Raw genomic sequence first — 15043 nt, forward strand, 5'->3', positions numbered from 1 at the left:
TGGAATGCATCTGGGGTCTCCCACTTACAATCCTAAATTGCTGGATAGGGTTGCTGTATGTCTTAAACTGTTGCTGCTTTCCAGAGTTAGGTATAAAACAAAGTCATCATCTTCACCACTCAGGACCTCTGTGACTGAAGTATGATCCTCCAAATTGCAGTAAAGGACTAACATCCCCATTCCAAAAGATTTAAGTATACACACTCATGTTTAGGACTATGAACAAACATGGATAAAACTTTGCACATTTACGGCTCAGTCTTATGGCTGGCAGCTGCATCGGGCTTACGTTCAGGGTGAGGCAACTAACAGTGAGTTGCAATTTTATTGCAGTAGTGAATGAAACGGTTCCTAAATACAGAATATGTAGAACCTCCTTTGCAAACAAAAGTAAAGTCAGTGGGTGTTTAATCTAAACAAGAAATGGATACAGAAGTCGTGTATTTAAGGATTTACCTTGTCATTTGCAAATTCTTTGAGGTTCTGATTCATATCTGCATTATTTCTTCAGTTACAATCTTTTAGGCACACAGCAACCTACTTCTTAGCAAATGCAGATACTGGAAGAGACCACTCAGGCAATTAAGTATGCATCCCATGTCCTGTACAACCATTTTCACATCTTCCAGCCATACTACTGCACTGAGTTAACTGCAGTAAGTTGAAGATGATGCCCTGCATCCCCGGCAGTAGCATGCGCTCTTCATATTACTGCAGTTGCTGTAATGAGTTGCACTTACTCAGCACAAGTCAATACAGTCTCCTGCAGGGAAACCAGATAGACTTATTGATCATTTTGGAAAAATGACCACCTGTACATGCATGGCTGATTACATATAATTATATTTTTAGTAACCATTGATGTATTTTATAGATAAATTTTTGGTCTTTTTTCCCTTATTCCTTTCAACTAGGTGTTATCTTAGGACCCCAGTAGAAAATTTGCTCACTCTTGCTTTGGTGGTGAGGAAGGTCAATGGAGAGAGGAACGGAGAAGGAGATGTTAGTGGAATAAAAGCCCTGGCTGTGTGGTGCTGGCAGTGAGCTGGACTCCGCTCTGGAAGGAACTCATCACAGTCTTCCTCGCCCCGTCACCTGGAGCGGATCAGTTCTCCCGGCTCTGTTGTTTGTATTTTCTGCAGTTACATTTGTAATGTCTGAATTGACCTAAAGTATGCAATTTATACAAAGAAGGGCTGTGCCAATAAAAGCTATGTCAAAATCCATCCATGGATAATTTTTCAGGATCAAGAAGCAGATTTTTAGAGGTGGGATTTGACTCTCCTAGACTGTACTATCAGTAATTGGAATATCGTGGCTGATAGCAAGCTTTCTTTAGCCATTTATTTCTTTAGATGGATTCACTTTTTTTTTTTTTAATTAGTCACTTAGAAGATCCTGATGTTCTTTCAGCTAGGAGTTTGACATAGAAAGTTCAGTTGCTGGAACATTTCTTTTTGCTTTGCATTATTTTGTCTATGAAGTAATCACTATTTCAGATGCCCAAAATGGTCATGACGTTTCAAGACAGACTGGTTTGCATGCAGGAAACAGGACTATGCATTTGGGCTCCAGTGGAATCTAACAAAAGCCGTTCCGTGCTCCAGAAGCCAGCAAGCCTTCCCATAGATGTCTAGGACCTAAAGCTTGAGAAACATTAAATCATTTAACCTGACCTCTCATGATCAGCTGTCAGTAAATTTCTCCCAGATACCTCTTCCAGACCCCCACCATTTCAACCTGATCACAGTCTGTCAGTCTGAGAAAGCCCAGACTATGGCCACAGCAGACTGTGGGAATGGATGGAGGTGCCTCCAGTCCTGAGGATCTCATAGTGGAAATAAACTGATCCAGGTCAGGAATGCAAAGGCAAGACCATGCTGCTAGCTGCCAATGAAGTTGACAAGAAGTTCAGATGAGACCTGATTTCCATCTGATTTCTGCCCCACGACTGCATCCCCTAGTGCCCGTGACTCCCAGTGATTTTTTTCTCACCATCAGGGCAGTCTTAAAAACTGCCCCTGCTGTGATATTTCAGACATTTGGTATAGGGCTGAGCTCAAACCGGTCTTTCCCTTGGTGGGGTATTGCTAAGGTTTCTTTCCTCCTCTCCACTCCTGATCTTTGCAAAGCCTGCAGAAACTTAATTGCCTTTGAGCCTGCAGCTGATCTGTCAAAACTGGCTTAAATAGGTCAGCAAGGCCAAAAGGTGTTAGAAGAGAGGAACAGGCTGACTTGGCCAGAAGTAACCTTTTTGTGGCTAAAGACAAAACAAAATAAATCACTCCTGCCATCAGGATACAAACTTATTCCAGCTTCTGAAAATCAATACATATAATGGACACCTTAATGTCCGCTCCCTACAGAGAACTGAACTTTGCAGAAACTTTAACTATTCAGTTCTCAGAGTTAAAATGCCAGTCTGCAATTCCAGGGACTTGAAGTCCCTGCCCCTGCCACGGAGCTCTTGTGCGGCCACAAGCAAGTCACGCAGGTCAAATGTGCCACTGCAATGAAGTCATGGGGGGGCAGAAAGGCCAGTATTTCAGACCTCGTGAAAGCCACAGCTACAACACTGTAAATATGCTTTTGCTTATATTACTTGAGAAAAAAGTAGAACAGAAAAAGCACTGTTTTGCCTGCATATGCTAGGCCTATGTTAGCATGGACAACAGCTAAACTTGTGATTTTTTGAAGGGGTCCTTCAGACACATATCCAAACAGTGGAATAATAACACTTGCTCATTTCGCTGATGTGTTTCAGAGAAAAATGCATTCAAGATGAAAGGACATATACAAATGAGAGTAAAAAACCATTCACTTAAAGCCCCAGGAGTTAATTAGCTCAACTGTGCAGGCAGAACCACCTCTGACTGTACTCGGTGATTTCTTCTGTCTCACCAACAAACTGTTCCTCAGGAAAATCTTCGGGTTTTGTTTTTTTCCCTGAACACGCACAAACTGTTTTAAAGTGACTCATGAGGAAAAAGTTCTTACTGGTAACAGGAGGAAAAAATATGAGTCAGGCGGAGGTCATGCTGAACCTCTGCCTGGCCTTGCTCCTCCAAGCGAGCGCCGGTTGTGCAATCTCAGCACAGAGAAGCTCTTGTTTGCTCCAGTGCTTTGATGGCACGGTCCCATTCCCAACACCGAGTTTGGTACCAGATGAGACTGATGATCACACCTCATACATGATTTAGCAGCGCTGCAGGGAAGTAAATCCCACTGAAGACATTTTGTGGTGTACTTCTTGCTTTTAACTCTCAAGCCAGGTGTTTTTGAAAGAAAGCAGTCTGGGCAGCGGGTATTGCCCTTTGCTATGAAGACTTACTTGGAAAGAGGCTCCCTGGCTCAGCATCCCCCCCATGGGATACAAGGGCCAAGTCCACCTGAAGGTCCCATTTAGCAAAGAGTATCGTGTCTGGCCTGTACCAGCACTTGGTGATGGGACCGGAGCCCCCTCCCCGCTCTGGCTGGCTGGCTGGACCACCAGCTCCCAGCAGAAAAGGACTGGGAACACAGCACCGACACCGGTCTCACACCTCCGTGCTGAGCCGATACCACAGGGCTCCAGAATGGGAATGTGGCCAGGCTTCGCTGGTTTGTGCCAGTGCCGCTGCCTGTAAACCATTTTTGACCGAAGGCCACTGCTGCTCCTCTTGGAAGAAGGATGACTCCCCATTTCTTATTCCTCCTAAACTCATCCGACATACAGCCAGAATATGGATGGGAAGGACGAAGGACTGTGTATGCAACTGGCAAGTCGCTTTGTGAATCCGCCTCTTGCATACACATGAAAAACCTGCCTCTGTTAAGCAGATCTGAAGCACAAAATAAACCAACCAAAATATACAATCTGCTTTTCGCTGTTAGTCAGCATAAGATTTGGCCCTTACTTCCAGCTAAGAGATAGAGAGATATACACACTCCCCCAAGTACACCTTTCTGATGAGAGATCTTTCTAAATTGTTGCAGATGCTAATCTATAGCCCAAACCCCAGAAAATGTTTCACAATTTGTATAAGATCTTTTATTGATGCAATAGATTTAAATGCCTATAGGAAGCTTCTCACTTTGAAGGACCTGAAGGAAAATTGTTTCAGTGTGTTCCAGAGCCAGCTCAATTAAAAGCACAGAAGCTCATAAGGAAGAGAAGCCTTTCAAAGCAGAAACACTGGACTAAGGGAACCTCCTATACAGACAAGGCAAGTGATGGCACCCCGCTCCTACTATGTGAATACTGAGTAAGGATTTCAGGAAAGGTTTGCAAAAAACCAGCACATTTTAACTTGGTTAGAAGATACAAACACTTGAATAGATTTGTTTAGAAGGAGGAATGCAGTAAGTTGTTTTGGGGAGGTGTATTGTTTCTTTTTTTTCTCCCCATTAATACCAGTAATTGTGATCAACCCAGACAAACACTGGATTACTAAGTACAAAGGAGGCAGGAAGCTTTTTAAGTGGGCAGAAAAACACCAAATGACTAAAACACCAAATGATTAAAAGAAATACGGAGTCAAGTTTGAGGTAAAGGGAAGCTTGGGCTGCAAGAAAAAGAATAAGAGTTTTAATCTTTCTGCCAAAATGTAATGACCAGACAAGTTATGAACCCAAATCTGTGTCTCTGAGGGAATCTGAACAGAAAATTCACCAGTAGTTTCAGAGATCTCACTGTATACAGTGAGGAAATGCTTTTCTTTTTTCTTCCCTTTTTTTAAAAGAAAATCCTGGCCTGCTGTCAAGTATAACTGTTGTTTTGAAATTATTTCTGTTTTGAGATTGATAGTAAATCATCAGTGCGATTAAAATCAAAGGATCTATCGGTTTTCCACGCCCTTGGTCACACCCTTCCCCCAAATAAAGACTACAAACTACTTTTAAGAACCCTTGCACCAGGTGTCTGTCAGAACCAAGCCAAGTCTGAACAAATATTCAGACTTGCCCAGAAGGCACTACAGGGCTAAACCGCCCTCGGAATTACTCGGCAGGAGGCTGTTAGCATCCTCCTCTGACTCTGCATTTTGACAAGTATACATTCACCATGGTTTCACCCACCAAGTGACTTCTGTCATCTGAAGCATCTGTTGAGTTTAAGCTTTTGCCTCAACAGAGGAGAGCACAGCTCCAGCTTGCAGAGTGTTTTCCAGCACACTAGCAGAATTTATTCCATCAGTACCCATGAATTAAGTCATGGAAGAGTGGAAGTCTAGTATTAGCCTACAGGTGTCTCGCAAGGGGGGCACTTTGCAGGACTGTGCAGCCAGAAGGAAGCCTCCATCCTTGGAGCATGAGTTTTACATTATACTGGGGAAGAACCACGTTCAGCAGAGTTTCTCAGCACTGGTATTTCCACCTCTGATGCCAGGAAAACTGCTGCTTTTTCTACACCCTCTCCCACGTGCAGCCCCTGCCTCAGTTAGATAGCACCGTCTGCTTCTCCAGGTACTCAGGAAAAGAAAATCATTCCTACCTCCTAACAGCATCAACTGCTGACACAAACAGTGGCCATTTCTCTATGATACCCCAGTGCTGAAAGGGGATGTAGAAATCTAAATGCCTAGTTTGGAATAAAGATTATATTGCACCACTGACTTGGTAATCTATAAAAGAAGCAATCGATCACCTTCTTTGCAAATATAATCAGGAAAAAGGAGACATGCCTGGCAAGGAGGTTCGCTGTTTGGAGCGCAAAGAGACTTCACACCAGGTTTTGGCATTCTAAGGTGAAGAGAAGTATGTGGTCATGCACTGTAAAATAGGAGGAAAAGAATTTTCTTGATTTTTCTCTCCTTCCAGTTTTCAGACCACAAAAACCCCAGCTAAAATGATCTCTCTTTATTTAACTAAAGAAAAAAAAAAAATCACATTTTGCCAGATATTGAGAGCTGGTATTTAAAGCTCAAAAGGAGATGTTTTTCAAAATGTTTATTGGCTTGTGAAAACAGCGGGTTATTTACTGAATCTGTTCTGCACCCTTAATTAGCACAAATGCCAGTAGGGAAACTTCCTGCGTGCTTTCTCCCATGCTGACCTTCCACATGAGAAAAATTCCCTAGTGAAAATAGATTTTAATTCCCTCCCTGAAATCAAACATCTGGCTTTGGTTAAGGATGCACATAACCCTGTCCATTGTGATATTTGGATTGCAAGTGCTCTGGGGCAGGGAGTATTTTCTTTGTTATTTGCGGCTGAAAATGATAGGGCCTTCAGTTTATAGATATAATAATGATAATGCTACCACTGAAGGCTAATGAGAACATGATTGTTATCATGATTAACATTCATTTCCCATTCAAATGCCAAGTATAAATATCAGCATACATATTCCGTCACTCTTCATTTTTGCAATTAATTTCTATCATATTCTAAAAACTACTGAATATTGTCCTACTCGAGAGATGGAGCTCATGAACTGATCTAATGCCTCAAATTCTCATTGAAAGGTGAGTCAAGGGTGTGTCGGTCTCCTCCAAAAGATAGTACTGTTCATATAATTATGTGCATCAGTTACATCAGTTTAATGAGAGATATGAGAATGTGATGCACTTCTTAAAAAGTGGGAGGCAAATGAAATAGGATTGCATCTAGCACATTTTCATTTAGTTCACCGTTCTTTTCTTCTCAGAGATCTGATGGGATGGATGGACCAGGGCCCACTGGCAAAGTCAGAAAAGGCTTTAGGACAGTCTACAAAACTTCCATGCCTTAGCTGCAATGGATTTAAGAAAGCAAAAGCTTAGCTGATGACAAGAGTAAATGAATTCTTTGCCTATATGCCCCTGATTCTAAGCAATCATGCACCTAAGAGGAAAAACATTGAAGGGCAACATCATTCCCTGCTTGCTAAAGATCTGGTTTTGACAGACCTTGTACTTCCAGAAGCAAGAAGGACAAGAATACTTAACACAACTTTAGGCACTGGAAAAGCTCACATGATGAGCCCTGAGGGCTTATAAACAGCAGCAGATGGGTAGACCCTTAATCATCAGTCTGAGAAAATCACCCCAATGTCAGTGCTGGAATTTGATGTTTCCTCCAGGATGTGGTGAGCACGTTTCCTTACCAGCAAGGTGGAAACCTCATGCTGTGGAAGGACACAGAAAAGTATCCTCACAGTAACAAGTATATCTTTATGGTAAAAAGGGTCCAGTAAGAAAGCATTTATCATATGGTCAACAACTAAAGCAATATTTCCATGTCAAAAATGGCATGGCTGGGGCAGTTTGGCACTCTGAAGACTGGCAGTGAGTGGCAGAAAGCAGCCAAAACCTCAGCAAATCACCTGGAGTTTCATTTGGCACAAGGGCGATGCAGACCTGGAAAAATGGGCTCTGTGTAATTCTCTGGTCCATGGGGCAGAGAAAAGGAATAGTCAGAACATTTTTGCCTTTAAGATGCTGCTGAAATACCGTATGTCCAAGGGAGATAAGATCAAGAGGAGGCAAAGGCAAATTCCAACAATACTGGTTGGTATTCCCTTTCCTTTTGCTGTGCCAAGTACAAAAATGGAAGGTTTAGCTTCTTTTTTTAAAAGCAAACATCTGAATTTTGAGGAGTCATGTGCTACGTTATGCAACTACCTAATCCCTGACAAAATGGGCTGATTTTCAATCTGGAGTTGTCTAAAAATAAATTTGGGAGGACCGTTTTCCCAAAAGGGTAAGGGTTATGCACATAACTCAGTGTCCACTTATGAAAATCTTTTCTGCATTCCTACAAACAGCACTAATAATTATCCAAGCAGAAAGGTCTTTTTAATCAAATTTACTTTTAGGTCCTCTTCTGTCTTTCCCCTTTTACATTTCTATCAGTCTGAATAGTAAATGCAGATGAATGTTTTGCTTAGGTTTTTTCTTATTAAGTCTCTGCCATTATATACATTTACTTTTATACACATGTATGTTTATATTCACACAGAAACATATGCACATGTATATATAAACAGATACATACAGGTACAGGCATACACATATATGTGTATATACATGCATACAAAGATACAACCATTGCAAGAGGAATTCTATTTGATTCAACACTGTTAATATTTAAATTAAAAATGATGGAACTATTGGCCTGTTGAAACTTGTTCTTACAAAACCCATTTTTCAACCATGATTATTACACTCTTCAAGCATCGCAATTTATACAGAAAGCAGTCGTGACAAGGAAGGACCAGTTCTGGCACAGGTAGATGAGACAAAGGAGAAAAAAAAGTAGAAACAGTGGCTTGCATTACAGTCTCTGGCATCTGTGTACAATCAGTGAGGAGGGAAATGGCTCTCTGCTCACTGGATGCTTGAGCTGGATGTTGTAAACACCCTCTAGAAGCTTTTATCTATCAATTTAGTTTAAGCTTTTATTCTTAACAAGTCTTTACATGAGCACCATAAAGACAAGTCCCATAGCACCTTATTAACTTGTTTATTCTTTCCCGCTCTCTGCATTCACACTAAATCACATTATGCAATTAGCTGCTATGAAAACAAATGAAACCTATTTTGTTTTTGTGTGTTTAAGGATCAGTTAAAAATCTGTTCTCTTAAAAAATTATTTGACTTAGGATCAGTTTGATGTCTGAATTATTTTCCTGTACTATGAAAAGAAGCTGCTGCTGATGTTATGTTTAAAACCATTGAGATGGTGCAAAAAAATCTGTGACTCGAACAGTCAATGTTGATGATTTGGACAACTTCATCACCTTTCCTATAGGAATAAAAGAATTCATTATTTTTAGGAGGTAGGTGTGACAGGGTTGTCTTGACATGCCACAAAGTTCATCTTGTAGCATATTAATTTTTTTTCCCGTTGAAAAGTCTTGCTTCTAAATTTCAGTGTTCAAGTGATTCAATTATTAGCAGCTTCTTCTGGCAAATAAAAGGCAGCACATCTCAGCTATGCTACATGACATTTATTTGTATGGGAAAAGGAAAGAGACAGTTACCATGTAAACAAAAGAAAAACAAGAACAAAATCTCACTCGCTCAGTTGAGCTCATCACCAGCTAAGCTTAATTTTGATTAGCTATCCCATCAACAGCAGGATCCACTCTAATAGAATTTACCATAAAAGGAGATTGGGGGGTTTACTGTTATCAGAGGGATTGACCACATGTTAAAATACCAACGGCAAGAAGAAACTCAAACTATTTGAAACTGTTGATTTTAGCATGCATTTCTTTTCTAAATGTGTAATAGGTCCACCGTGGCTGTCATCAAAATGGCTCTGCACGATTTATTTCATGACCTTCTTCATGGAGTCAGTTCGTACAAGCTTATTTCCAGTGTTAATGTATTCCCCCCAAAATGCAGATTGAAGGCATACAGTGGGTGTATCCCAGGTCATAGGAAAAACTTATCCCTTACTTGCCTGAAGCATACTACGAAATTAGGGTCTCCACATTCTTCTCTCAAGTGCAGGACATTGTGGGTGTATGAGGTTCCCTTTAAACCAAATCATGCACACTGTATAGGTATATAAAATGTCATCTAGAGATACAACAGAAAAATTCTTAGTCTCCTTAAAGAAAAGGGAAAAGATTTTTGCATGCCATGTGAAGACAGGATTATTAAAAAAGGATACTTAAAAAAACCCTAAAATTTGAATTATGCTATAATAAGCTATTTAGAGTAAGTTCAAGCTAATCCCCACTGAAAATAAGTGGGATGAATTTGAAAAAACACAAGGGTGTCTTTCAGTAAATATGTATGGAAATATAGAAAGAGGAACAGAAACCTGGTCATACATTTGCCAAGATGAAAAGAAGGTGTCATTAACGTTTGCTCTCTCTGTATGAGCCATGGGTTCTTCCTCTTGGGGGAATCACAATGCAAAACTGTAAACAAATTTTTCTGCACAGCATCATAAAATAAATTCCCAGCTCTGTATTCAGTGCCAGAGGTATTGCCAGGCAACAGGAAATGATTGCTATATCTTGAAAGAATGCCCTGAATTTATTATTTTTAGGTCATCCGTTAGTGACACAATGCAAAGTTTCGCCTAGGTTTTACTCCAATGAGCCCATACTTGAAGCTAAGCAGATGTCCAGAAATTTCAGTAGATCAAAAACCACAAACAAATCTCTTCAGTTCTCTGAAATCTGTAGCTATGAAGGGGCAACAATCAGTATGCAGTTTAGCAGGAATTAAGACTATGGCCACTCAACATTACTCTTAAGGTTGCCCCATTCAGAGCTTCAAGAAGACCTGTGAGGTCCAGCTCCCTGCTGAAGCTCTCCCACGGGCTCCGGACACACCACCACACCTGTGGGAATGCACCGGGCATATGCACAGGCTGTGGCACAACCTCAGGACAGGAACCTGGTCTTGACGACAGGGAAACCACCAAAACCCTCAGCAAATTTTTCCGGTGGTTAATAGTCCTCACTGTTAACCCTGCCCTTTTCTTCTTTCTTGAAGTTATGGCTTCCAGTCCTGGAAACTTGTCAGGATTTTGCTATAACATTAATTACCTTTTTTGCTTAAAACATTTTCAGCAAAAATGCTCCTTGCTTTCCTATTTTTTTTTTAATTGGAGAGGAGATGATTTTGAAAGGTTCAAATCTTTCAAGCAAGCAGAAAAGGTAAAGCTCTACCAGAAGCTATAAATTCAGTATAGGGTTAATGAAGGGCTTTGTGGACTATTTACATGCAGAGGTGTATTCCATGATTGTAATAGCCCTCTTTAACTTCAGAATTTTAAAATCCCAAACAGAGAGTTCTGTGTAAGTAGTAATGACAAATTACTTCATTTTCAAATGCCTTCTTTAAAATGCAAATGCATACATCATCTTTGAACACAAATCTATTAACAACTTGGCACCATAGATGGCATTTTTAAATATTAAATACTTTGATGTTCACCATTCTTAGTGGCATTTTATTTTCTTCACCACTGGTTAAAAACACGTTTTCAGACAGATTTTTCAGCTTAGGTGGCAAGCACTAATCTGTTAAACCATGGTTAACTACAACACTTGCATCTGCCTCTCCATAACCACCAGATGCACCCAATTGACATATGGAGATACAATTAGGTTGAGCCCAGTTTTTAATCACTGTACACAGAAGCAACTGCTGTCCCTGTGTTGGTACGCACTCGGGTGGAAGGCTGTTCTTGGTGGCTGAAGGCACACCTTGGTGGCAAAAGGTCAGAGTGGGATGAAAACCAACCACGTCACCTTCTGTGTGCTGGGACCTGCTGCTAAAAAATGAGTAGCAATAACTGCGGACATAGCATCTGAAATACACAGCAACGTGGTGGTCCAGGACATCTCCTGACATCCTTTGCCTGCAAAGGTTTTTGTAGATACCTGGCTGTAACTTAAAACTGCATGAAAAGTCATGAGAACTCTCCTCTGAACTAACTCATGGCTAAAGAAAAAAAGTCACATTTTAGCAGCAGAGAGCAAAACCCTCCAGCTCACTCCCTGAAAAGCTGTGGTGCGGTAAGGGCAAGAAGAAAGAAACCACCTGGGACTAAGGAAGGTAACGAGAGGGAATCAGGGAAAGCAGAGAAGAGGGAGGGAGGGAGGGAGGGAAGGAAGGAAAGAAGGAAGGAAGGGAAGAAGGAAGGAAGGGAGGAAGGGAGGAAGGAAGGGGACAAATCTGTATCTTGTTAGAAATAGCATTTGTCAATTCCATATAGACCATAACTCCAAAAGACCCAATTAAGGCAATGGAAATGCAGAAGCAGTAATGCAGAGATGAATCATCTGACTTAAAATAGAGGGAATGATGAAACATATAAGGGAAGAAAGTGTGTCATTTTAGCTTTAACAGCAAAATAATTCCAGATATAATCTTTATATAATCTTTCAAAAATGTTTGGCCAACAGAAACCACAAGACAGCGTTGGTTACTACAGCTTTATCCAGGTACAGTGGAGAATTTATCTGTTAAAAGCTATAGTTTAAAATGGACAGGTCTGCCCTTCTGCAGGTCTCATACACAAAAGCCAGGCAACACCCAAAGCACCACACATGCCAGCCAGTCTCCAAGAGTGACGCCGCCAATTAAGGATACAAAATAATCTAAAGATCAATTTATCAACTTTTTAAAATAGGATGTCAAGTATGTCATGAATTACAGAATCCCCTCTCACTTCCACTCTTCCAGGTCAGTGTTGTACTAATAAATAAAACGAGACCACAAACTAACTGTCAACGCAATGTAGGTCTGCAGCAGTTCTGAAGCAATGGAGAAAAAGTTTCCAATGCAGACAGCCTGCACATAATCCCAGAACTTTTACAACCCTAATTTAAATGAAAAAATGTTCAGCTGAAGGGAGAAAAAAACATATCCAGGCAGCTGAGCAGCCTGCCAGAGAGGAGAGGACAGAACTTCTGTTCCACATCACACGTTTCTGCAGATTCCTGGGAACAAATACACCCCTTCAGTAATTCCAGAGTCCATTGACAAGACTGCAGGGGTCAGATTCCTCAACCGTGGATGTCAGGATTTAAGACTAGCTCTAAATCATTCAAACCTACCCTGTCCTCTAGCCTGGAAAACGCTGAACTAATCTCCCCTGCAAATGTGTCAGGTTCCAGCAGCAATTCCCCCATATGCCATCCTGGCAGCATGGCGCTCCCTGCCTTTCCCCTCTTGGACTACCTCCATCGTTCACATATAAAGGGAAATTTGTATTTTCACCAGGTTGTCTCCAACAGGGAACCTCCCTTTTGTATTTAAAGACAACTTTAATACTACTCTGTACTACTTTGGATTTAGGAGGAGACCGCAAGAGGAGAAAGAATGGCCACATACACTGAAACGCAATAGCTAGGTCCTTCTACGCCACTCTGAGACTCTCACTATTTTCTGTGCTTTAATTAGCCACCTGGTAAGTGCCACCATCTTCTAATCCAGTGGCAAAATACACCTGCATAAACTTAAAGACAATTTCAACCTAGGGGCCAATGTCGAGCTAGCATTTCTCTAGTCCTGAACCATCAGATACCACAGCTAGTGAAATGTCTGCACATATGTGCAGTACAAATAGTAATGCTTCACACATACAAACATCACAAACTACAAAAATAAAAAAGTTTAAAGACAGATTTGTCTGCATATCTTCATCCTTTTTGCTATGATTCTGTTTAGCTTCATAATTTGTGCAGAAAAATGTCAATACTCGGTGTCTTGTGGCAATGCATGTCACACGCACTATAATGCTGAGCCTTCACTGCAGTCTGCCCCAAACGACATTAATTGCAAGGTGGAAGTCCACAGTTTCAGCAAAATTGACACTTAGATGCTGTGCGCTGAGACACGTGCAGTCCACGTGCATTTGCACCACCATACAACCCTAGCTCAGACTGGAGAACTGAGCTACGCTGCCCGAGGTCCTCCTTTCTACCATTTCCATCTCACTGACCCCGGCTCTTTCTCACTCTGACACTGAGTGAGGATCCTTGCTGAGAGACCTGCTGCTTAGCTAGCTGTGTAGGGACCTCCCTTAGGTCTTCAAATTTGATTAAAACTCTAGGTAGCCTGCCCATTAAAAAACCTTTTTCAAAAAAAGTTGTGGGGTTTTTTTCCGCCCAAGAAGGCCCATGACAACACCAAGGGAGATGCTGTAAGATGTCATCAGACTGCAGAGTCTGGCAAACAAAACAGCACAGCTCACGTGTGTGATTTTACCATCGGAGTTGTTTTCAAGCAGAAACACTTGTCCTGTGGTTCTCCAGGATATATTCTAGTTGTTCTCCAGGATATATTCTAGTTGTACTGGTCACCTGCAGTCTAGAGCTATGATCTCTGCCAACATAACTAAGAGGATGACGTTGGAGAGAGTAATGTTTGTATAATTGAGGGAGAGGAAGCCAACTGTACAATGGCATGGCCAAATTTTGCCTCTTCACATTCAGCATTCAAAATGACATGTATACATAGTGCTGTATAAACGCATGTACCTACCAAACCCCTAGAATAGAACACGCTACAGCCAGTTAGGCCCCAAGCAAGATGCTTGTACTGGAGAGGAACCGGCCTCTCTGTTGTCTATATATAATTGGCTCATATATAATGAACTGCCACAGGGAACGGGGGGGAAGAGCGCCAAGTTGACAGAAAAGCAGGTCAGGCGAAAAGGCCCCTTCCAGAGCACTGTTTCTGTACTTCAGAACTGTAAAGCAACATTCACTAAATAAACCTCCATTCCATTTTGGGTCTGAATTCATCATGCAAAGAATGGCATTTGACAGTACAGAATTGACAATAATAAATTCAGTCAGTAGCCTGAATGTAAAGACATCAATAATTCAGTATCCTGGTTATTTCTGCTGTGCCACTTGAACTTTCTACTCAGTAATGAATAAATTGGTACGGAGATGACATCAGTAAGACTGCACAGGCCATAGAAATGCAAAAGTTGACCCACAGTTGTTACAGGGCAGTATTTCTGTATTCACGGCCTGAAAGCAAGTTTCAGTTCCTCTTCTAAAATCATGGTCGTGTCTTTATAGTGCACAGAAAGGCACGAGAGTAAGTTTAAAGTTGTTATAAATTGCAACCTCCCCTTGAAATACAAATTTTTTAGTTTTAGAACCAGCGTGTTAACATCATATATGAAATTACTTAGTGACACTACAGCACCCTTGGGTATAGTACATGCACAAAGCAAAAAATAGCTTTTTGGCTGCACAAACCAAAAAATACCATCTAGAAATAACATTTCTGGCACTATTTGATGACACAAAGAAACATAGACACAATTTTTCATCCGTTTACTTCTTAACTTGCACTTTTTCCTTGATGAGAATTTACCACAAATCACCTCTAACATTTGGATACAATCTTCTGAAAAGAAAAATTATCTACTCAACACACCACATTTTTCCAGCATCTTAGCAATGTACAAACAGAAATGCACTTGCTGCAACTCTGAAAATTGTAATCTCTAACCCAGAAGACCATTGTTTGAGGCCAAACTGTCTGACTGATACTGAGGAATTAAAGCATCAAGGTGACTTTTAAGAAATACCATAGCACTAATAGCTCTTTGGTGCTCTTTCTGATTCACTTATATAAACCTTCTAGAGAAC

Source organism: Buteo buteo, chromosome 8, assembly GCF_964188355.1.
Source record: "Buteo buteo chromosome 8, bButBut1.hap1.1, whole genome shotgun sequence".
NCBI lineage: Eukaryota > Metazoa > Chordata > Aves > Accipitriformes > Accipitridae > Buteo > Buteo buteo.